This window comes from Lissotriton vulgaris, chromosome 4_1, assembly GCF_964263255.1.
Source record: "Lissotriton vulgaris chromosome 4_1, aLisVul1.2, whole genome shotgun sequence".
Classification (NCBI taxonomy): Eukaryota; Metazoa; Chordata; class Amphibia; order Caudata; family Salamandridae; genus Lissotriton; species Lissotriton vulgaris.
This window is the reverse complement of record NC_141691.1, coordinates 500,396,746-500,421,107: the sequence shown is the minus strand read 5'-3', so window position 1 is coordinate 500,421,107 and position 24,362 is coordinate 500,396,746. Positions and strand designations below refer to the sequence as shown.

General features: G+C 40.7%; 1 pseudogene; it reads right to left on the bottom strand.

Annotated features, from left to right (window-relative positions):
* LOC147718899 (uncharacterized) overlaps window positions 1-23,705 on the bottom strand; it is a 71,180-nt pseudogene extending 47,475 nt beyond the window's left edge.
* Window positions 23,706-24,362: the final 657 nt, after the last annotated feature.

Genomic DNA, 24,362 nt, shown 5'->3' with positions numbered 1-24,362 from the left:
ATTACACTGCACTCAATGCAACATACACTCCAAATACCACTCAGTGCCACTACACACCAAATAATTACACTGCACTTAATGCAACATACACTCCAAATACCACTCAGTGCCACATGATTACACACCATATAATTACACTGGACTCAATGCGATATACACTCCAAATACCAATCAGTGCCACATAATTACCCGCCACATAATTACACTACACTGAATGCAAAATACACTCCAAATACCACTCATTGCCACATAATTACACTCCACATAATTACACTGCACTCAATGCAACATACACTCCAAGTACCACTCAGTACAACATAATTATACACCACATAATTACACTGCACTCAATGCTACATACACTCCAAATACAACTCAGTGCCACATAATTACCCGCCACGTAATTACACTGCACTCAATGCAACATACACTCCAAATACCACTCAGCGCCACATAATTACACACCACATATTTATACTACTCTCAATGCAACATACAATCCAACTACCACTCATTGCCACATAATTATATGCTACATAATTACACTGTACTCAATACAACATACACTCCAAACAATACCACTTAGTGCCACATAATTACACGCCACATAATTACACTGCACTCAATGCAACGTACACTCCAAATAGCACTTGGAGCAACATAAATACATGCCAGAAAATTACACTGCACTCAATAAAACATACACTCCAAATACCACTCAGTGCCACATAATTAAACGCCACATAATTACACTGCACTCAATGTAACATACACTCCAAATACCACTCAGTGCCACTGCCCGCCACATAATTACACTGCACTCAATGTAACATACACTCCAAATATCACTCAGTGCCACACAATTACATGCCACATAATTACACTGTACTCAATGCAACATACACTCCAAATACCACTCAGTGCCACATAATTAAACGCCACATAATTACAATGCACTCAATGCAACATACACTCCAAATACCACTCAGTGCCACATAATTATACACCACATTATTACACTGCACTCAATGCAACATACACTCCAAAGACAACTCAGTGCAACATAATTACACAGCACATAATTAGACAGCACTAAATGCAACATACACTCCAAATACCACTCAGTGCCACATAATTAAACGCCACATAATTACACTGCACTCAATGAAACATACACTCCAAATACCACTCAGTGCCACATAATTACACGCAACATATTTACACTGCACTCAATGCTACACACACTCCAATTACCATTCAGTGTCACATAATTACCCGCCACATAATTACACTGCACTCAATGCAACATACACTCCAAATACCACTCAGTGCCACATAATTACACGCCACATAATTACACTGCACTCAATGCAACATACACTACAAATACCACTCAGTGCCACATAATTACACACCACATATTTACACTGCTCTCAATGCAACATACACTCCAAATACCACTCATTGCCACATAATTTCACTCCACATAATTACACTGCGCTCAATACAACATACACTCCAAATACCTCTCAGTGCCACATAATTACACACCACATAATTACACTGCGCTCAATGCAACATACACTTCCAATACCACCCAGTGCCACATAATTACACTCCACATAAATATCTGCACTCAATGCAACAAACACTCCAAATACCACTCAGTGCCACATAATTAGACGCCACACATTTACACTCTACTGAATAAAACATACACTCCACACAATACCACTCAGTGTCACATAGATATATGCTACATAATTGCACTGTGCTCAACGCAATATACACTCCAAATACCACTCAGTGCCAAATAATTACACACCACATAATTACACTCTACTGAATGCAAGACACACTCCACACAATACCACTCAGTGCCACATAATGATATGCTACATAATTACAATGTAACATACACTCCAAACAATACGACTCAGTGTCACATAATTACATGCCACACAATTACACTCTACTGAATACAACATACACTCCTCATAACACTCAGTGCCACATAATGATATGCTACAAAATTACACTGTGCTCATTACAGCATACACTCCAAATACCACTCAGTGCCACTACACACCACCTAATTACACTGCACACAATGCAACATACACTCCAAATACCTCTCAGTGCCACATAGTTATATGCTACATATTTACACTGCACTCAACGCAACATACACTCCAAATACCACTCAGTGCCACATACTTACACGCCACATAATTACACTGCACTCAATGCAACATACATTCCAAATAGCACTTGGTGCAACATAAATACATGCCACAAAATTACACTGCACTTAATGAAACATACTCTCCAAATACCACTCAGTGCCACATAATTAGACGCCACATAATTACACTGCGCTCAACGCAACATGCACTCCAAATACCACTCAGTGCCACATAATTACATGCCACATAATTACACTGCACTCAATGCAACATACACTCCAAATACCATTCAGTGCCACATAGTTACACACCACATAATTACACTGCGCTCAATGCAACATAAACTCCAAATACCACTCAGTGCCACATAATTACACTGCACTCAATGCGACATACACTCCAAATACCACTCAGTGCCATATAGTTTCATGCCACATAATTACACTGCACTCAATGTAACATACACTCCAAAAACCTCTCAGTGCCACATAATTACACAACACATAATTACACTCTGCTGAATGCAATACACCCTCCACTCAATTCCACTCAGTGCCACATAATTATATGCTACATAATTGCAATGCACTCAATGCAACATATACTCCAAACAATACCACTCAGTACCACATAATTACATGCCACATAATTACACTCTACTGAATACAACATACACTCCAGACAATACCACTCAGTTCCATATAAATATATGCTACATATTTACACTGCGCTCAACGCAACATACACTCCAAATACCACTCAGTGCCACATAATTACACGCCACATAATTACACTGCACTCAATGCGACATACACTCCAAATACCACTCAGTGCCACATAATTACACTGCACTCAATGCGACATACACTCCAAATACCACTCAGTGCCGCATAATTACATGCCACATAATTACACTGCACTCAATGCGACATACACTCCAAATACCACTCAGTGCCACATAATTACATGCCACATAATTACACAGCACTCAATGCGTCGAACACTCCAAATACCACTCAGTGCCACATAATTATACTGCACTCAATGCAAAATACACTCCAAATACCACTCAGCGCCACATAATTACACATCACATAATTACACTGCACTCAATGCAACATACACTCCAAATACCACTGTGTGCCACATAATTAAATGCCACTTAATTACACTGCACTCCATGCAACATACACTCCAAATACCACTCAGTGCCACTACACACCACATAATTGCACTGCACTCAATGCAATACACACTCCAAATACCACTCAGTGCCACATAATTACCCACCACATAATTACACTACACTGAATGCAACATAGACGCCAAATACCACTCATTGCCACATAATTACACCCCACATAATTACTCAGCACTCAATGCAACATACACTCCAAATACCACTCAGTGCCACATAATTATACGCCACATAATTACACTGCACTCAATGCTACATACACACCAAATACCTCTCAGTGCCACATAATTACCCGCCACGTAATTACACTGCACTCAATGCAACATACACTCCAAAAACCACTCAGTGCCACATAATTACACGCCACATAATTACACTGCACTCAATGCAACATACACTCCAAATACCACTCAGTGCCACATAATTATACACCACATTATTACACTGCACTCAATGCAACATACACTCCAAAGACAACTCAGTGCCACATAATTACACAGCACATAATTAGCAGCACTAAATGCAACATACACTCCAAATACCACTCAGTGCCACATAATTAAACGCCACATAATTACACTGCACTCAATGAAACATACACTCCAAATACCACTCAGTGCTACATAATTACACGCAACATATTTACACTGCACTCAATGCTACATACACTCCAATTACCATTTAGTGTCACATAATTACCCGCCACATAATTACACTGCACTCAATGCAACATACACTCCAAATACCACTCAGTGCCACATAATTACAGCCCACATAATTACACTGCACTCAATGCAACATACACTACAAATACCACTCAGTGCCACGTAATTACACACCACATATTTACACTGCTCTCAATGCAACATACACTCCAAATACCACTCATTGCCACATAATTTCACTCCACATAATTACACTGCGCTCAATACAACATACACTCCAAATACCACTCAGTGCCACATAATTACACACCACATAATTACACTGCGCTCAATGCAACATACACTTCAAATACCACCCAGTGCCACATAATTACACTCCACATAAATATCTGCCCTCAATGCAACAAACACTCCAAATACCACTCAATGCCACATAATTATATGCTACATAATGACACTGTAATCAATGCAACATACACTCCAAACAATACCACTCAGTGCCACATAATTACATGCCACACATTTACACTCTACTGAATAAAACATACACTCCACACAATACCACTCAGTGCCACATAGATATATGCTACATAATTACACTGTGCTCAACGCAATATACACTCCAAATACCACTCAGTGCCAAATAATTACACACCACATAATTACACTCTACTGAATGCAAGACACAATCCACACAATACCACTCAGTGCCACATAATGATATGCTACATAATTACAATGTAACATACACTCAAAACAATACGACTCAGTGTCACATAATTACATGCCACACAATTACACTCTACTGAATACAACATACACTCCTCATAACACTCAGTGCCACATAATGATATGCTACAAAATTACACTGCGCTCATTGCAGCATACACTCCAAATACCACTCAGTGCCACTACACACCACCTAATTACACTGCACACAATGCAACATACACTCCAAATACCTCTCAGTGCCACATAGTTATATGCTACATATTTACACTGCACTCAATGCAACATACACTCCAAATACCACTCAGTGCCACATACTTACATGCCACATAATTACACTGCACTCAATGCAACATACACTCCAAATAGCACTTGGTGCAACATAAATACATGCCACAAAATTACACTGCACTTAATGAAACATACTCTCCAAATACCACTCAGTGCCACATAATTAGACGCCACATAATTACACTGCGCTCAACGCAACATGCACTCCAAATACCACTCAGTGCCACATAATTACATGCCACATAATTACACTGCACTCAATGCAACATACACTCCAAATACCATTCAGTGCCACATAGTTACACACCACATAATTACACTGCACTCAATGCAACATAAACTCCAAATACCACTCAGTGCCACATAATTAAACGCCACATAATAAAACTGCACTCAATGCAATATACACTCCAAATACCACTCAGTGCCATATAGTTTCATGCCACATAATTACACTGCACTCAATGTAACATACACTCCAAAAACCACTCAGTGCCACATAATTACAAAACACATAATTACACTCTGCTGAATGCAATACACACTCCACTCAATTCCACTCAGTGCCACATAATTATATGCTACATAATTGCAAGGCACTCAATGCAACATATACTCCAAACAATACCACTCAGTACCACATAATTACATGCCACATAATTACACTCTACTGAATACAACATACACTCCAGACAATACCACTCAGTTCCATATAAATATATGCTACATATTTACACTGCGCTCAACGCAACATACACTCCAAATACCACTCAGTGCCACATAATTACACGCCACATAATTACACTGCACTCAATGCGACATACACTCCAAATACCACTCAGTGCCACATAATTACACTGCACTCAATGCGACATACACTCCAAATACCACTCAGTGCCGCATAATTACATGCCACATAATTACACTGCACTCAATGTGACATACACTCCAAATACCACTCAGTGCCACATAATTACACGCCACATAATTACACAGCACTCAATGCGTCGAACACTCCAAATACCACTCAGTGCCACATAATTATACTGCACTCAATGCAAAATACACTCCAAATACCACTCAGCGCCACATAATTACACATCACATAATTACACTGCACTCAGTGCAACATACACTCCAAATACCACTGTGTGCCACATAATTAAATGCCACCTAATTACACTGCACTCCATGCAACATACACTCCAAATACCACTCAGTGCCACTACACACCACATAATTGCATTGCACTCAATGCAACATACACTCCAAATACCACTCAGTGCCACACAATTACCCACCACATAATCACACTACACTGAATGCAACATAGACTCCAAATACCACTCATTGCCACATAATTTCACTCCACATAATTACACTGCGCTCAATACAACATACACTCCAAATACCACTCAGTGCCACATAATTACACACCACATAATTACACTGCGCTCAATGCAACATACACTTCAAATACCACCCAGTGCCACATAATTACACTCCACATAAATATCTGCACTCAATGCAACAAACACTCCAAATACCACTCAATGCCACATAATTATATGCTACATAATGACACTGTAATCAATGCAACATACACTCCAAACAATACCACTCAGTGCCACATAATTACATGCCACACATTTACACTCTACTGAATAAAACATACACTCCACACAATACCACTCAGTGCCACATAGATATATGCTACATAATTACACTGTGCTCAACGCAATATACACTCCAAATACCACTCAGTGCCAAATAATTACACACCACATAATTACACTCTACTGAATGCAAGACACAATCCACACAATACCACTCAGTGCCACATAATGATATGCTACATAATTACAATGTAACATACACTCAAAACAATACGACTCAGTGTCACATAATTACATGCCACACAATTACACTCTACTGAATACAACATACACTCCTCATAACACTCAGTGCCACATAATGATATGCTACAAAATTACACTGCGCTCATTGCAGCATACACTCCAAATACCACTCAGTGCCACTACACACCACCTAATTACACTGCACACAATGCAACATACACTCCAAATACCTCTCAGTGCCACATAGTTATATGCTACATATTTACACTGCACTCAATGCAACATACACTCCAAATACCACTCAGTGCCACATACTTACATGCCACATAATTACACTGCACTCAATGCAACATACACTCCAAATAGCACTTGGTGCAACATAAATACATGCCACAAAATTACACTGCACTTAATGAAACATACTCTCCAAATACCACTCAGTGCCACATAATTATATGCTACATAATGACACTGTAATCAATGCAACATACACTCCAAACAATACCACTCAGTGCCACATAATTACATGCCACACATTTACACTCTACTGAATAAAACATACACTCCACACAATACCACTCAGTGCCACATAGATATATGCTACATAATTACACTGTGCTCAACGCAATATACACTCCAAATACCACTCAGTGCCAAATAATTACACACCACATAATTACACTCTACTGAATGCAAGACACAATCCACACAATACCACTCAGTGCCACATAATGATATGCTACATAATTACAATGTAACATACACTCAAAACAATACGACTCAGTGTCACATAATTACATGCCACACAATTACACTCTACTGAATACAACATACACTCCTCATAACACTCAGTGCCACATAATGATATGCTACAAAATTACACTGCGCTCATTGCAGCATACACTCCAAATACCACTCAGTGCCACTACACACCACCTAATTACACTGCACACAATGCAACATACACTCCAAATACCTCTCAGTGCCACATAGTTATATGCTACATATTTACACTGCACTCAATGCAACATACACTCCAAATACCACTCAGTGCCACATACTTACATGCCACATAATTACACTGCACTCAATGCAACATACACTCCAAATAGCACTTGGTGCAACATAAATACATGCCACAAAATTACACTGCACTTAATGAAACATACTCTCCAAATACCACTCAGTGCCACATAATTAGACGCCACATAATTACACTGCGCTCAACGCAACATGCACTCCAAATACCACTCAGTGCCACATAATTACATGCCACATAATTACACTGCACTCAATGCAACATACACTCCAAATACCATTCAGTGCCACATAGTTACACACCACATAATTACACTGCACTCAATGCAACATAAACTCCAAATACCACTCAGTGCCACATAATTAAACGCCACATAATAAAACTGCACTCAATGCAATATACACTCCAAATACCACTCAGTGCCATATAGTTTCATGCCACATAATTACACTGCACTCAATGTAACATACACTCCAAAAACCACTCAGTGCCACATAATTACAAAACACATAATTACACTCTGCTGAATGCAATACACACTCCACTCAATTCCACTCAGTGCCACATAATTATATGCTACATAATTGCAAGGCACTCAATGCAACATATACTCCAAACAATACCACTCAGTACCACATAATTACATGCCACATAATTACACTCTACTGAATACAACATACACTCCAGACAATACCACTCAGTTCCATATAAATATATGCTACATATTTACACTGCGCTCAACGCAACATACACTCCAAATACCACTCAGTGCCACATAATTACACGCCACATAATTACACTGCACTCAATGCGACATACACTCCAAATACCACTCAGTGCCACATAATTACACTGCACTCAATGCGACATACACTCCAAATACCACTCAGTGCCGCATAATTACATGCCACATAATTACACTGCACTCAATGTGACATACACTCCAAATACCACTCAGTGCCACATAATTACACGCCACATAATTACACAGCACTCAATGCGTCGAACACTCCAAATACCACTCAGTGCCACATAATTATACTGCACTCAATGCAAAATACACTCCAAATACCACTCAGCGCCACATAATTACACATCACATAATTACACTGCACTCAATGCAACATACACTCCAAATACCACTGTGTGCCACATAATTAAATGCCACCTAATTACACTGCACTCCATGCAACATACACTCCAAATACCACTCAGTGCCACTACACACCACATAATTGCATTGCACTCAATGCAACATACACTCCAAATACCACTCAGTGCCACACAATTACCCACCACATAATTACACTACACTGAATGCAACATAGACTCCAAATACCACTCATTGCCACATAATTACACCCCACATAATTACTCTGCACTCAATGCAACACACACTCCAAATACCACTCAGTGCCACATAATTATACGCCACATAATTACACTGCACTCAATGCTACATACACACCAAATACCACTCAGTGCCACATAATTACCCGCCACGTAATTACACTGCACTCAATGCAACATACACTCCAAAAACTACTCAGTGCCACATAATTACACGCCACATAATTACACTGCACTCAATGCAACATACTCTCCAAATACCACTCAGTGCCACATAATTACACACCACATATTTACACTACTCTCAAGTCAACATACACTCCAAATACCACTTATTGCCACAGTTACACGCCACATAATTACACTGCACTCAATGCAACATACACTTCAAATAGCACTTGGTGCAACATAAATACATGCACAAAACTACACTTCACTCAATAAAACATACACTCCAAATACCACTCAGTGCCACATAATTACACGCCACATAATTACACTGCGCTCAATGCAACATGCACTCCAAATACCACTCAGTGCCACATAATTATATGCCACACAATTACACTGCACTCAATGCAACATAAACTCCAAATACCATTCAGTGCCACATAGTTACACTCCACATAATTACACTTCACTCTATGCAACGTACACTCCAAATACCGCTCAGTGCCATATAATTACATGCCACATAGTTACAATGCTCTCAATGCAACATGCACTCCAAATACCACTCAGTGCCACATAGTTACATGCCACATAATTACACTGCACTCAATGCAACACACACTCCACACAATTCCACTGAGTGCCACATAATTATATGCTACATAATTACAATGCACTCTTTGCAACATACGCTCCAAACAATACCACTCAGTGCCACATAATTACACACCACATAATTACACTCTACTGAATACAACATACACTCCACACAATACCACTCAGTGCCATATAATTATATGCTACATAATTACACTGCGCTCAATGCAACATACACTCCAAATACCACTTACTGCCACATAAGTATATGCTACATATTTACACTGCGCTCAACGCAACATACTCTCCAAATACCACTCAGTGCCACATAATTACACGCCACATAATTACACTGCACTCAATGCAACATACGCTCCAAATACCACTTAGTGCCACATAGTTACACACCACATAATTAAACTCTATCTATCTATTGCATCACCACAGCATCACTCAGCACCACCACAGCATCACTCAGGGGCACCACAACATCACTATGCACTAGTACAGCATCACTGAACGCCATAGCATCACTCATCACAACCACAACATCACTCAGTGCCACCACAGCATCAATCTCTGCAACCATTCAACAACTGGTTCAAATATGTTCTCTCAATGTTTCAAGCTTTATTACAAATGTCACAAAAAGATGTTAATATTTCACTTCTGTTTTTGGATTTTCGTCACAATAAAATACACTGAACATAATCTTCACTAAAGTTATTTACAAAAGTTTAAGCTATTGCCATTATAAATTACAATAACTTTTATTTAGGTATTAATTATTAAAAAAAATTAAAAGCAATTGTTAATTGTAATATCAATACATCTAAGTCACGTAAATACAACACATATTGCATTACAAATGCTATAGGTGTCACATTTGCGAAAGTTAAATGTATTGGTATTGTAAATGACAAAGCTATTAATTTCTCTATTTTCAAAAACCAAGACATAAATACAAAATTTGTCATTTACAATACCAATAGCTCAAACGTTCCTAATGCGCAACCTATTGCATTGCAAATGCATGTTACTGCATGTCAGTCACCCCTAAGGTATGCCCTAGCTAGCCCTATGGGCAGGGTGTATAGTAGGTAAAATATAGGACATGTACCATAAGTGTGTGACATGTCCTGGTAGTGACAAACAGCCATTTTGGTATCTCACTACTATGGGGCTGCTCTCCCATAGGCATATATTGGAGATTCCTAATCAGTATTTCAGAGGTAGTTCCCAATGTGAGAGGTGTAGCGTGGTCAAGTTTGGTTTGTTTGAAATAGTAATAATAAATGATTCGCAATGGTATGTGCAGATTTATTATAACTATTTTAGAAATGCCTTTTTTAGAAGTTGGCATTTCTGTATGCTATGTGTCTACCTGCCTGATGTGAATTGCATGTCTAGTTTTTGAGTGACAGGGGCTGGGGATGAATGTGGCTCCACGAGGGGCAGGGTGAGTCAGTGCTTGGCTGATTTGGATATCTGCATTTGGAGTGGTGGGAGGAGAAGTCCCTTTTCCCTGAATAGGATTGTGCCTGAACTAGTGAATGCTGGCTCCGCCCCCCTGTGGTGTGTCTGATGGCTGAGCCCTCATCTCCCAAAGAAGGGTGTGAGCACTGTAAGTAGAGTGCTCTAGAACCAGTTCTATCTGGTCCCCCAAGCCTCTGTGCCAGCGCAAACAAAGGAGGAATATGCATATAAATGTGGGGCTGGACCCCATGTGGTAGGCTGTTCCTGGATCTGTGGGGGCTTGCTGCTCCTGGAGCCCAGAACGAACCGCCATGGGGGCTTGCTTCCCTGCTGGAGGGCCGTGTGTGCAGGCCTCCCTGGGCCCAGCTATGCCCTTGAACCTTAATTTAAGGACTTTAGGTTGCCCTAGCACCCTGTGAGCGCTATATTCAAATTCTGCCAAGAAGGAAGAAGAGTATGGGCTGCGCAGCGCTGAGCTGCAGCCCCTTTTAGAGGGAATCCCAATGTAGGGATTCACCCGTGAAGCCTCATGGAGTGGGTGCCCACCGCACATTCTTTTCATGCCAGGCAGGAGCCCACCCCGTTTTAAAGGTGTTTGAAATGGCGGGTGCCACCCCGCATCGAGCACCTTTTGATTCAGCGGGTGCCCACCCCGCCATTATCTTTGTTTGGATTGTGGCGGGTGCCCACCCCACCATTATCTTTGTTTAAAATAGGAGCCCACCCCATAATTGCGGAGAATCACTACAGTGGCCCGATTGGATGAGGAAGTCAGGCAAAGCTGCCTGGCGTTGGGCGGAGCAGGGAGAGAAAGTCCTGCCCCGCCTCTGGGAAAGCCGTCTGGGGCCTCGTGGGCTCTCCTGCAAAGTCCCGGATCCCCGTAGAGGGACAGTGTGAAGGTGAAGTGCAGGGGGTGCCTCATGGGCTCCTCAGGAGTACGAGAGCTGGTCCTGAGTCCCCGTGGGATGGGGGCTCGCCTGAGACGTTGCCAGGAGCCTGCCTTGCAGAGAGGAGACCGGAGGATTCCAGCCCCTCAGAGGCCCATTCAAAATTTATTAGACCTCACATGCCAGGTATTTTTTAACATTTACACATTTATTCACTTTTGACCCCACCACTCACTTACCACTCAATACCTTCACTCACCACACATAGATAAAAAATCAGTGCTCCCACGTATCGTTGGTCAGCAGCACGCTGCGTTCCGTAGAGGGATGCGAAGACCCCAATGATGAAGCATGACACCAAGAGACCTTTTGGTGTGTGAGGGGCATTTAAAGAACACTGTGTGCTCCCCACCATTATAGGGACCACACTATAGCATACTTTTGTGGATTCCTTTTGCTGAACAACCTGAATTGCCAAGTAATATCAGCTGTATGCAAAAAGTGCAATAAGAAAGGCCACTTAGCTAGGGTTTGTCACAGTAATAAACAACATAGGACAGAAGTTTGGTTGGATGGCAAGAAAATTAATATGTTCACAGATTCATGTTCCCCCTTCACCTTTGTGAACATTTTAGACATAAAAACATGAACATTTGCAAAGAAAGTGAATTAATAAAAGCTGACATTTCCCCTAGTAGCTGCACTAGAGAATCTATCCCTTGGAAGGGCATGGTTAGAACTCACATTACATTCAAAGACTGTGTTACCCTAGGGAAAGTCTACATAGTGGAAGTGGGGTGCAATCTTCTGGGGTGGCAACACCAAAAAGAACTAGGCATAAAACTAAACCCTAACTACCCGGAACAGGTGCTCACTATTGACTTGTCCATCCCGAGTAAAACCTTCATCAAAGAATTCCCCGAGGTGTTCACTTCGGAACTAGGACTCCTTAAGAATTTCAAATACAAAATAAAATTGAAACCCAATGCTAAACTGATTACACACAAAACTAGGCCTATACCTCACCTTATGTGGAAACCCCTTAAACTTGAATTAGCCAGATAACAGACTCTAGGTATAATACAACCCGTGGATTGCATCGCATGGGTGGCCCTGGTAGTCATTGCTAAGAAAGCCCAAGGGAATGACATTAGATTATGCATCGACCTCAGGGACCTTAATGATAACATCATCATAGAAAGACCCCCCCAGCCACGTATCCACAAAGTTTTAAGTCCCATGTGGTAAGCTGCGTGCTTTAGCGTGCTGGATCTGTCTAATGCCTACCATCAGGTAGAGTTATACCCAGAATCCATAGAATTAACTGTCTTTATCACTCCACTGGGGTCATTCATGGTCCTCAGGATGCCGTTTGGACTTGCTTCTGCGGTATTCCAAAAGATAATGCAACACATATTGCAAGGGGGACCCAAAACCATGTGCTTCCAAGACGATGTCTTGATTTATAGAGCAACAGCTGAAGAACACGACTCGTCTCTCAGAACCATTCTTGATAGATTCAAAGAAGCGGGTCTCACCCTTAAAGTAGAGAAATGCCAAATCAGGGTGGGAGCTGTAGATTACCTTGGGCACTCTATATCAAGGGGCGGATTTAAACCCAAATTGAGCCTCCTTGATGCAATTGAAAACGCTCTGGCACCCACCACCAAACAAGAACTTTTATCCTTTCTTGGCCTTGCCAAATACAAGGCCAAATATGTCAGGAACTTTGACAACCTCTAAAATGATCTCAGGGAACTCACAAAAACTCATACGCCTTACAAATGGCAAGAGAAGCAACAAGTAGCCTTTGACAACATAAAAAAGACCATTTTAAGAGCCCCCCACTTATGCAATTTTGACCCTTCCAGGAAGACCATTAGAACCACTGACGTCAGTAATAAGGGTCTAGGCACAACTCTCTTCCAATTCATAGGTGGGAAAGAACGCATAGTTGCTTTCCCTTCTCCTACTCTAAACGACTCAGAAAATAACTACTCTATAGTAGAAAGAGCAGCCCTAGCCTGTTTCTTTGCAATAAAACACTTCAAGTTCTACTTATGGTGGATAAAATTCACTGTCCGTAACGATCACAAGCCTCTCAACTACATGTTGAGTTCCAAAGGTACCGCTAACAGCACACCCAGAGTAGCTAGATGGGTGCAGGGCCTTGAATGTTTCGTTTTCAGACTTGAATATGTCACGGGCGAAGTCAACACAGCTGCAGTTTTTCTTTCAGGAGCACCTTTAGATCTGGTGGAAATTTTTGAAACACCTGAATTTCCCATTTTACAGGTTCACTTGTCTACCGTAAATAAGAATGGAGAACATGACCCAGGATGCTACGTTAACCTGTCTTAAAGAATACACTCTTCATGGATGGCCATTTACATGCAAGAGCATAAGTCAAGAACTAGCCAAATTTTGGGAAATCAGACACATAATCAACTTAAATAATGATCATAGCTGGAGAAACAACAAGATCATACCTCCCGAAGGGTTGAAAGAAAAAATATTAGACCTGGTGCACAAGGGTCAATTAGGGGGAAGCCTTACCAAAACTAGACTTAGAGAATATTATTGGTTTCCTAACATGGACTCTATGGTTGAAACCAAAGTCAAGAACTGCTTAATTTGTGCAAATAGTGACAAAATAAAACACACACAGAAGGCATCTCTATCCCTGGTTTCCATTCCAGACAACCCATGGGGAAAACCTTCACTGGACATCATCGGTCTGATCAATAAAAGAAGTGTCATCAAAAGATTTGCATTTGTTCTGACGGACTATCACTCACACTAGGTCATCATCAAAATGGTAAACCAAATCACAACAGAATCACTTACAATTTCCTGCGAGACACTTTATCAACAGAAGGCAGTCCATCCAAACTAGTCGCGGACAATGGAGTTCAATTCACCTCGGTAGCCATGACCATCTTCTTGACTGCCTTAGCCATTACCCACCCGAAAACTGCCCTGTATTGCCCTCGAGCCAATGGCCTAGTTGAAAGAGTAACCAGAATGGTAAAAGAAAATATACAAATAGCTGACATCAACCACCTACCTGTAGAACGTGCTCTACAATATATGCTCTGGGTATATCACATGACTCCGAACCTGATAACGGGTATCGCTCTCTTCTCATCACTCAGAAGAACAAAACGCAGTACTAAATTCTTCCCCAACTGGATCGGGGGGAGAGGTGATGGTACACTCTCATGACAATGTCAAATGCAGAATAGCTTCTCATCAAGTCAAGTACAAAGATCAATATGATCACAAGCATGGAACCAAACTCTAGAGGTGGGCTGCAGGAGACTGGGTAGCTGTGAAAAAGAACACACCCACGGGGGATCACGAAACCAAGTTCTATAAACCCAAAGGAATAGTTGAGATAAAAAACAACAATATATTCCTTGAGAATGGGCAGAACTGGAGCATGGAACGCCTAGCGAAGAGCACAAACCCAGAGGTCACACCTCACGCTAGCTCCCAGACTTCTGTTGTCCCCGGAGACTTGACGACTCACCAAAGCAGCTGCATCAGAAGACCACTGTTCCAACTGAATGGCATAAGTACTTTGTGATGCAGTAACTTTATCTTTTATTTTCTCCCTTGCTTTTTAGGGGGGAAGATGTGTTATAATCCCTTTTCCCTTTCTAGGTCTTTATTGTGTGACTCTTTAGAAACCTTGTTTTTGGTTTTCGCCTGTTCCCCGCCCCCCCCCCCCCCCCTCCTCTCCTTACCTTACCTTATTGGTACATTCCTTCTGTTGAGCCAGAGGCTACCTTTGAATGTTGACAAGTGTAGCCTGACTGGCAGAGTTCTAGTGTGCTGTGCCCTGCACTCAACGTTCTTGTGGTGGCTGAGTGGAGACCGTAATAAAGGAGTTCTTCATTTACCTGTTTCCAGTCCACTTTGTAACACAACTTAGGTCAAATTTGTCGTTAAGACCCAAAGGCATCATTGTATTAAACTTCTTGATCCAATAGACTTCTTTTTGAGACAACATTTTGTTGGAGTCTACACCCTCTTTATGTTACACTTCTTCCAAGATCAGAAAACGAACTTGAGCTACATTTCTCCAACCTGTGGACTACCAGATTGGAATTAGTGTTCTTGGTTCGAATCATGCTTTTGTGTTCTCCAATCCTTAATCAAAATTTTCGTTCAGTTTTCCCGATATAAAGAAACCCGCAAGGGCATTTTATGCAATGAATAACGTCGGTAGTGTTACAATTTAGTGGAGAGATGTGGTGATGCGGCCATGGCAGCTGACTTCGGAGCACAGGGTTCACTGTTTGATCAGCAGCTCAGCTCAGCACCATGTGACTCTGGGCCATAGCTCACTTCATTTCCATGACAGCCCCCAGCGCCTTGAGACCCGTAAGGGTGAGTAGTGCGCGCTTTACAAATACGGCTTTACAATCGGATGAATGTTTTAAAATGATTTTTTTCTCCAGTTCTGGGATGTGTGATGAAGGTCTGCTGCATCACGTTGTTACAATGGATGCAGTTGCTGCATTTTTTCATGCCTGCATGGTTGATGCTGCATTTGTTCCTTTTCACTGCTAATAGCTCCTTGAGATTTTGGCTTTGAGTGTTGGCAAATAATGGTGGTCCTAGAAATGAATTTCCAAAGTCGGGTTCCTGTTGTAATAGTTCCTGCATCTTGTTGACCATCTTTTTGAGTCTTCTAAATCTGGTGGAAAATTTAGATACAAAAACCATCTGGTAAGTGGTCGGTTTTTGTTGGTGACCAATAACTCGTTCCGGTCGATGTTTTCAATACATCTTTCCACTTTCTGGCGATTTCCGGAGGATACCCTTGTAGTAGAAATTTCTGTTTGATGCGGGTAATATCCTGAACGTATTTCTCTCTGGTGGAAGCAATCCTTTTTATACGCTACATCTTGTAGTGCGGTAGATTCTGAATCAAATACGGAGAGTGAAAACTATGATATAATAGTGTATTGTTGCGATCAGTAGGTTTGACAAATGCACTGGTGTTGATTTCTAGTTCATTTTTCTCAACCAGAACATGCAGGAATGGTAGTTGTGTGTTGCTGGTGGTGTATGTAAATTGAATTCTGTTATTTTTGCTGTTTAACAGCAGGATGTTGTTCATCAAAGATTCTTCTGTATGAGACCAGATCAGGAAAAAATTGTCGATGTATCGACAGTATATCAGTAGGTGTTCGCTCAATGTGGGATCTTCGTAGATATGTTCTTGTTCAAAAGCCAACATAAATGTGTTGGCATAAGTGGGAGCCCCCCCAAAACCCATGGAGGTCCCACTAATTTGTAGGAAGAACTCTTCTCCCCAGCAAAAGTAGCTGTATGCAAACAGAATTGAAGTAGTTCTAAGAAGAAAACTTTGTGAACGCAAATTTGAGGCTGTTGCAGCAGTGCCCATTCAATGGCATCTACCCCTTCTTGGAGAGGAATGGAGGTATAGAGTGAGGTAACATCTAACGTACATAAAAACATTCTTTGATGTTGGTGGTATCCAGGTTTTGTGGATGCGACAAGAAATCAGTTGTATCTTGTATGTACGCTTTCCAAGAGCAAACGATTGGCTGTAAAAATTGGTTGATGTATTTTCCCAAGGGTTCAAAGAGCCACAATGGGTCTGATAGGTGGGTCAATGGGATCTCTGTGTATCTTAGGTAGCATATACATATGCGGTCTCTTGGGAAATTGTTTGATCAAAAAGCTTCGAGTTTTTGAAGTGATCCAATCCATGTCTGGAGCATTGTCGAGAATTTTGATCAAAATTTCTCTGGTCTCGATGGTAGGGCCGTGATCCAATCTGAGATATGTGGTTTCATCAGCCAAGTGTTTTAATAGCTTGTTTTCATAGTAAATGTTGTCCATAACTACAAGAGCACCTCCTTTGTCCACTTGCTGAAAATGAGATTTTCATTTTCAGATAGTTGCATCAAAATAGATTTCTCTGATTTGGGCAAATTCCATCCTTTGGTGGTTTGATTTCTAGTTTGTTGATTTCTTGTTTAACCATAAGGCATTAGACTACATTGGTCAGTGAGAATATTATTAAAAAAATGACATAATCTTACAGACCGCATAGACCTATACAATTTGATCTCTGTCTTGTGCATGTTGGTGTTGTATGTAGGAACGAATTTTGTACCTTTATTGAGAATTTGCAAATGTTTAGGTGAAAGTGACTGTGATGAGATGTTAATTACGATATTTTCTGACTCCGTAAATTCTGCCTGCTCTTTTGTTTTGTTTTTTCTTATTTCTCTGTGGATTTTGAAGCACCTCTGGTTGATCTTCCCGGTATTGGGTCTGGCGGTTGTGTTGGATGTTGACCCTTGGATAAAAAAGACTCCGTTTGGCTTATAACACGTATATCTGCTCTGTCTGAGCCTGTTTGACTGCTGGAAGTTTACCAAGAGCAAATGAATCATACTTTTGGAATGCATCTACTACTGAAACTGGATCTTGATTGGTCTTTGACATTCCTGTCTACCCATTTTACCTGCGTGCAACCCATGCCCCACTATATCTGGTGTTCCTTTGAATGGGCACTGGATATATGCATGGCTTTGCAGGCACCCGCTGCCTTGGACTTTGGACTGCTAATGGGTCCCTTAGTGACCCATTTTCAGAACTGTCCTTTAGGCTTGCAACTTCTTCACAATGCAAGGTTTCAGCTTTTAACCTACGAGGAAATATGTGCATCGGCACATGGATCACAACAAACAGACTCTATTTACATGGATGCAGGCTGCCTGGTAACCGTCTCGGCATCAGCTGAGTCCGGAGAGCATGTTTGTTCCTTGGAGCTTGTGACTTGGGCTGTTGACCAATCATTATGCGCGGAGTCGGATTCCTTCATGGAGTCTTTGGCATTGGGTGTCCTCACTTCTTGAATACATTATTCACATTCATCCGCCTTTTTCTTTCTTAGTGCTATTGACCTGTTCAAGGGGAGGATATTGTATGTTTTCTGCATGGCCTAGTATAATTTGCCCTGTGTTGGCCTAGCTGTACACATTGAAGGCCTCATTTTCCTTTGCACACATAACTATATAAAGACACTCGCTTTTGTGACACATAGTACTTTCACACAGAACCTGCTAATGTTTTTGCATTCTGTTCTTTTCCTGGGATTTAGTCTGAGCACCACAGACAAGGTCAATCAGCAATGTCCCTTGTTATTCTTTCTGGCAAGGCACTAGCACCTAGACATAACACAAGAATGCAGCTGTCATTTATGTGCATATAGATGAGCACATGAGCAGAGAGGACACACATGGATGATAATTCTGAGACAAGAGCACTGAGTCTGCAGAGATGTAGAGCTTTCATCTGTGTATGCTAAGATACTGGGTGTGTTGATAATCCCAAAGATCTTTCATGTAATCATTTAGCTATATTCGGAGGGAGGGGGAATTAGGTTACTCTTTCTTACAAAATAACAGCACTTTTCATGGCATATGGATTATTGACCATGCTAATAGTACTTTTATTATGCATTTGTTTTCTAATTGTGGCAGATTTACTGCATTTCAGAAACAATAGTTTAATAAATATTCTAAACTTCCTTTTTGTCCCTTGTTTATCTTATTTGGATAAGTACAAGTGAGAGAGCAAAAAGGTGTGAACTTTTACCGCAATCCCTGAGTGGGTCGAGAGTGCCGTGTTCTGGGGTGCCAATTCACTTGTTTTTCTGGTATGGTTACGAGGGCATATGAGGCACTATAGCTAGTCGGACACTGGCTCGAAGATACTGAGATGGTAGGATGACTCAGTCCCTACATGCTGGTGTTCCATGGTCCCAATCATAATTCTGTTCCAGAGGAGAATACATGAAGCAGTTATAGTCAGGCTCAGATTTCACTCGTACAAAGGTTAGAGGGATGTTATAGGTAGACTCAGATTTCACTCATACAAAACCAGTGAAATTCAGCTTGTTGTAGTTACCTGAGCTAACTATAAGTTATCACCCTACAATGCACTGCTTATGACCTCATACATTACATCACTCATGATATGGTCAGTGACATCACTCATGACATCTGAAATTACATCACTGATGACATCATCCAGTGAGTGGAAGTATTTTGTATGAGTTTATGATTGTTAAACATATATACTAAGGTACTACAAAAGTTCCTTTGTTTTGTTCAGTGAAAGGGTATTGTTTTGACTTATGTTGTGTGCTCCATTGTGTCTGGGCAAAGCTACACCTCTCTGAAAAGCTCTAATGAGAGCAACATGTGTGTCAGTGGTTGCTTTTATGCATTTCAGGTTGACTTGAATGGTACTTTACCAATCCAAAGCTGTAATGCTCTGCCTGGAGTGGTAAAAGGCATTTGTCATTTAAAGCTCGGCATTGATAGCACTTTGGAAATCCCATGCTTAAGGATTTTGCTGTATAGATGGCTTTCTAGCTCAACGTGGATGGCACTGTGCTACTCCTATTCTTAAAAGCTTTGTTAGAAAAAAAGACATTTGAGGTGAGCAGATTCAGAGTATTGCTGGTGTTGCAGGGTGCTTTTTATAAGAGATGCTCTCCACCTAAATTTGGGAACTACCCAGAGTTCTCTTCTTCCTTTTTTGCATAATTTCTTCAGCACTCTAGGCCTGACAGGGTATTGTTCTGACATATACTGGGTGCTCTTGTTGGTCTAGACAAGCTATAACGCTCTGAAGAGCTCTAATGAGAGTGAAATACGTGTCAGGTGTTGCTTTAATTCATTCCAGATTGGCTTGGATGGTATTTTACCAACCCAAGCTGTAATGCTGCACCTGAAGTGGTAAGAGGCTTTTGTAATATTACAGCTCGGCATGGATAGCACTTTGCTAATCCTATGCTTAAAGATTTTGCTGTAGGTTTTGATTTTTCTGACCTGGATTAGTCCACGAACCATGAATACGTGTACTGTCATTCTTGTTTTTTATTTCTCGCCTCACTTGTTTTATCTTTATCCTTGTTTAGAGGATACATATTTAAAAAATCCTTTTTAACTGTTTCTATATTTTAGATATGATGTACATGAGATGTATATGTGATATAATATGCCTTTTTAACATTTTGATACAATAAATGTGTTCTTTGCATTTTCCTCTGTATCAATCAACAACATATTTATGCAAAATGTGTTTTTTTAAAACCAGTATTTATCAGATTTAATATTCACTCTGCTCAGGACGCACGTTCTTTGGTCATGTCCCCTCCGAATGAAATGTTTTTTTTTTAAGATATACTAATTTTTTAGAACATTTTTGCCTATTTATTAGAACATTGTCCAACTGTAGGACTCTGGTTTCGATTTAATACCAATTGGTTGGCTATCTGATTTTTTCATGTATTTATAGCACTATTTGCACATTTCTTAGTATGTTTGATATAAGAATTTTTATCGGTCGGTTATATGATTGTTTTATGTATTACAGCATTATTTGCAAATTTTTCAGTATGTCTGATATCATTTTATAGCATTGTAAAAGTAAGGAATTTTGTATTGTATGTAATGTTTGTCCTTTTAATTGTTGGCGTGTTTTTGTGGACCTCCGTAGGAGTTTAAAAACAAAATAAATAAATAAAAATTGAAAGTTAATAATGAAATATGTTTTTTAATGTGCTGACTTGTGTATTGTACACAATTAATACATTTTAATGGTTTGAATGTTTGTAATAAAATATAGGTGACATTCTAATAACATTTAGTGGGTGTTTTGTGGCAATGCAAATATAGATTTAGTGGTTCTTCAGGGAATTGAGATGATTGGTTTGTGATATAACTGAGATGAATGGTCGATAAATTAATTTTTTTTTAGTTACCAAAGGGGGTTTATATTCTTGTTTGACACTAATACACCCTGTGCCTTTGGCACATGGGAGCTCTCTCTTTCTATTTGGCTCTTTCAAACATACTACGCTTTGTGGATCATTTTTCACTTACGTTACATATTCGCGATGTTTTGGCATTACTTTTGTCGCCCCACTGATGCTTGTATTTCATTGATTTATGGCTGCTGATTTTTGCTTTGCATCACTGCCAAAATCATGAGGAGTATCAATTCCGCCTTCAGCTATAACACCGCATCTGGCCTTCTGTGCAGGTCCAGTCATTGGGACTCCTTTTGGGCCCATAAAAAAGTATTTTGGAGGTGACTGTAGATGTGCGCCTCAGGCGCTGCGTTTAATTGGCTCATGCATGCCTTGCAGAGGCATGTCGTTTAATTGGCTGATGCGCACCTTGCCGAGCCCCTTGCTGAGCATGCCTTTCAATTGTCTCACAAGCGTCTTGCCAAGCCTTGCATCCAACTTTTCCCCCTACGTCAGCTCACGGCCATCTTAAATTTGGCATTCTACACCATCCAGTATGAGACCGAAATCATTTTCTGGTACCGTGCGAGATAAAGCACCAGCTTGGAAATACTGTCTGCCAGGGATTTGTTCAGCAGTTTCCTGCACGTGACCAACTAATGATGCCGGAACCTCACTAACCACTGCATTGTTGATAGAACCCAGGACAAAGTATAAACCCATTTTAGCAATGTCCTGCCACCCTATAATATTTCTAACCTTAACTGCAAAATAAACTTTGGTGTACGCTGCTCTGCCTCGAAAAATAACTTTAAAATTGAAATAGCCTAGCATTTCAATGTCCTTCTCCCCAAGCGCCTTGTGATTAGCATCAGTGGGAAACAAAGTTCAATTAGTGCCCCAAAACTCATAAAATGTGGTATCTCTCAAAATAGTTTTCTGTGAACCGGAGTCCGCCTTAACCAATAGTGACACTTTATCGATGAGAGCCTCAACTGTAGGGTATTTAACAGGCATGGTTTTCCCAGGGCACTCTAAGGTGAGGACAACATTGTCCAAAGATTCAGCACACAAAACCATATCCACATCTAAATATCCAACATTCACTGGGTGATTAACATCTACATTTCCAACATTCACTGGGTGCTTATCACTCCTGCACACAGTCTGAAAGTGTCAGAATTTTTTGCACAAGAGAAATCTTTTTCCAACAGCCGGACAGCCGACAAAATAGTTGAAGTGGCCTTTAGAGTCACATCTGTAAGAAAATTTCTTTTCCGTGTTAATGAATACCTTCCCTTTAGTGTTAACATAGGATAATAATTCCAAGAAATCCTCATTGGGCACCAGCACATTAAAACCAGGTTCAGGATGAAGCATTTTGGAGTAAATCAGCAACCTCTTGATGCTCTTGGCTAAGTCAACAACTTCAAAGGTTGGATTCATGCAACTCAAAAGTCTCTATACTCACACAAAATGAGGGGCAAGAGCATGAGCATTCCCTAGCTCCCCAAACTCAGATTGTAGACCTCACACAAAGTTCCCTAGCTCTCCAAACTCAGACTGTAGACCTCACACAAAGAGAAGGACAGAGAACAGCTGCCTGTGAAGAACAGCTAGCAAACGGATATTATCCAGATAGGTAGAAAACATGTGCACAAGAAGGAGGTAACAAAAAAGGAAAGTAAACTCTTAAAGCACCAAAAACCTTAAGAAAAAGCATAAAGGGTTTCTTAAGACTGCCCTCACCCACAATACCCTGGCATGCTTCCTCATAGGGCTGCTAACAGCACCCAAGTGCAGACCAACACTCAGGGTGGAGCGCTGTATTTTTTTGGAAACAAAAGAAGAGAAAAAAGGAGAAAGTGCTCCAAAGGAGGGATCCCTAATGCAGAAAAGTTCTAATATAAAACTGCCTAAGTGGGTACCTATATACTTATTTATTAATTGTCCCACCTGATAGGGTTAAAAGCTAGTATTGGCTATATAGGAGGAGTTACAGCTCCCTAAGCCCATCTGCTGGTACCAACATGTTTCAGCGGCAAGTCGTAACAAGCTCAACGTGATAGATTCGAAGGCAGGCTCACACGCTAGCACGGAAGT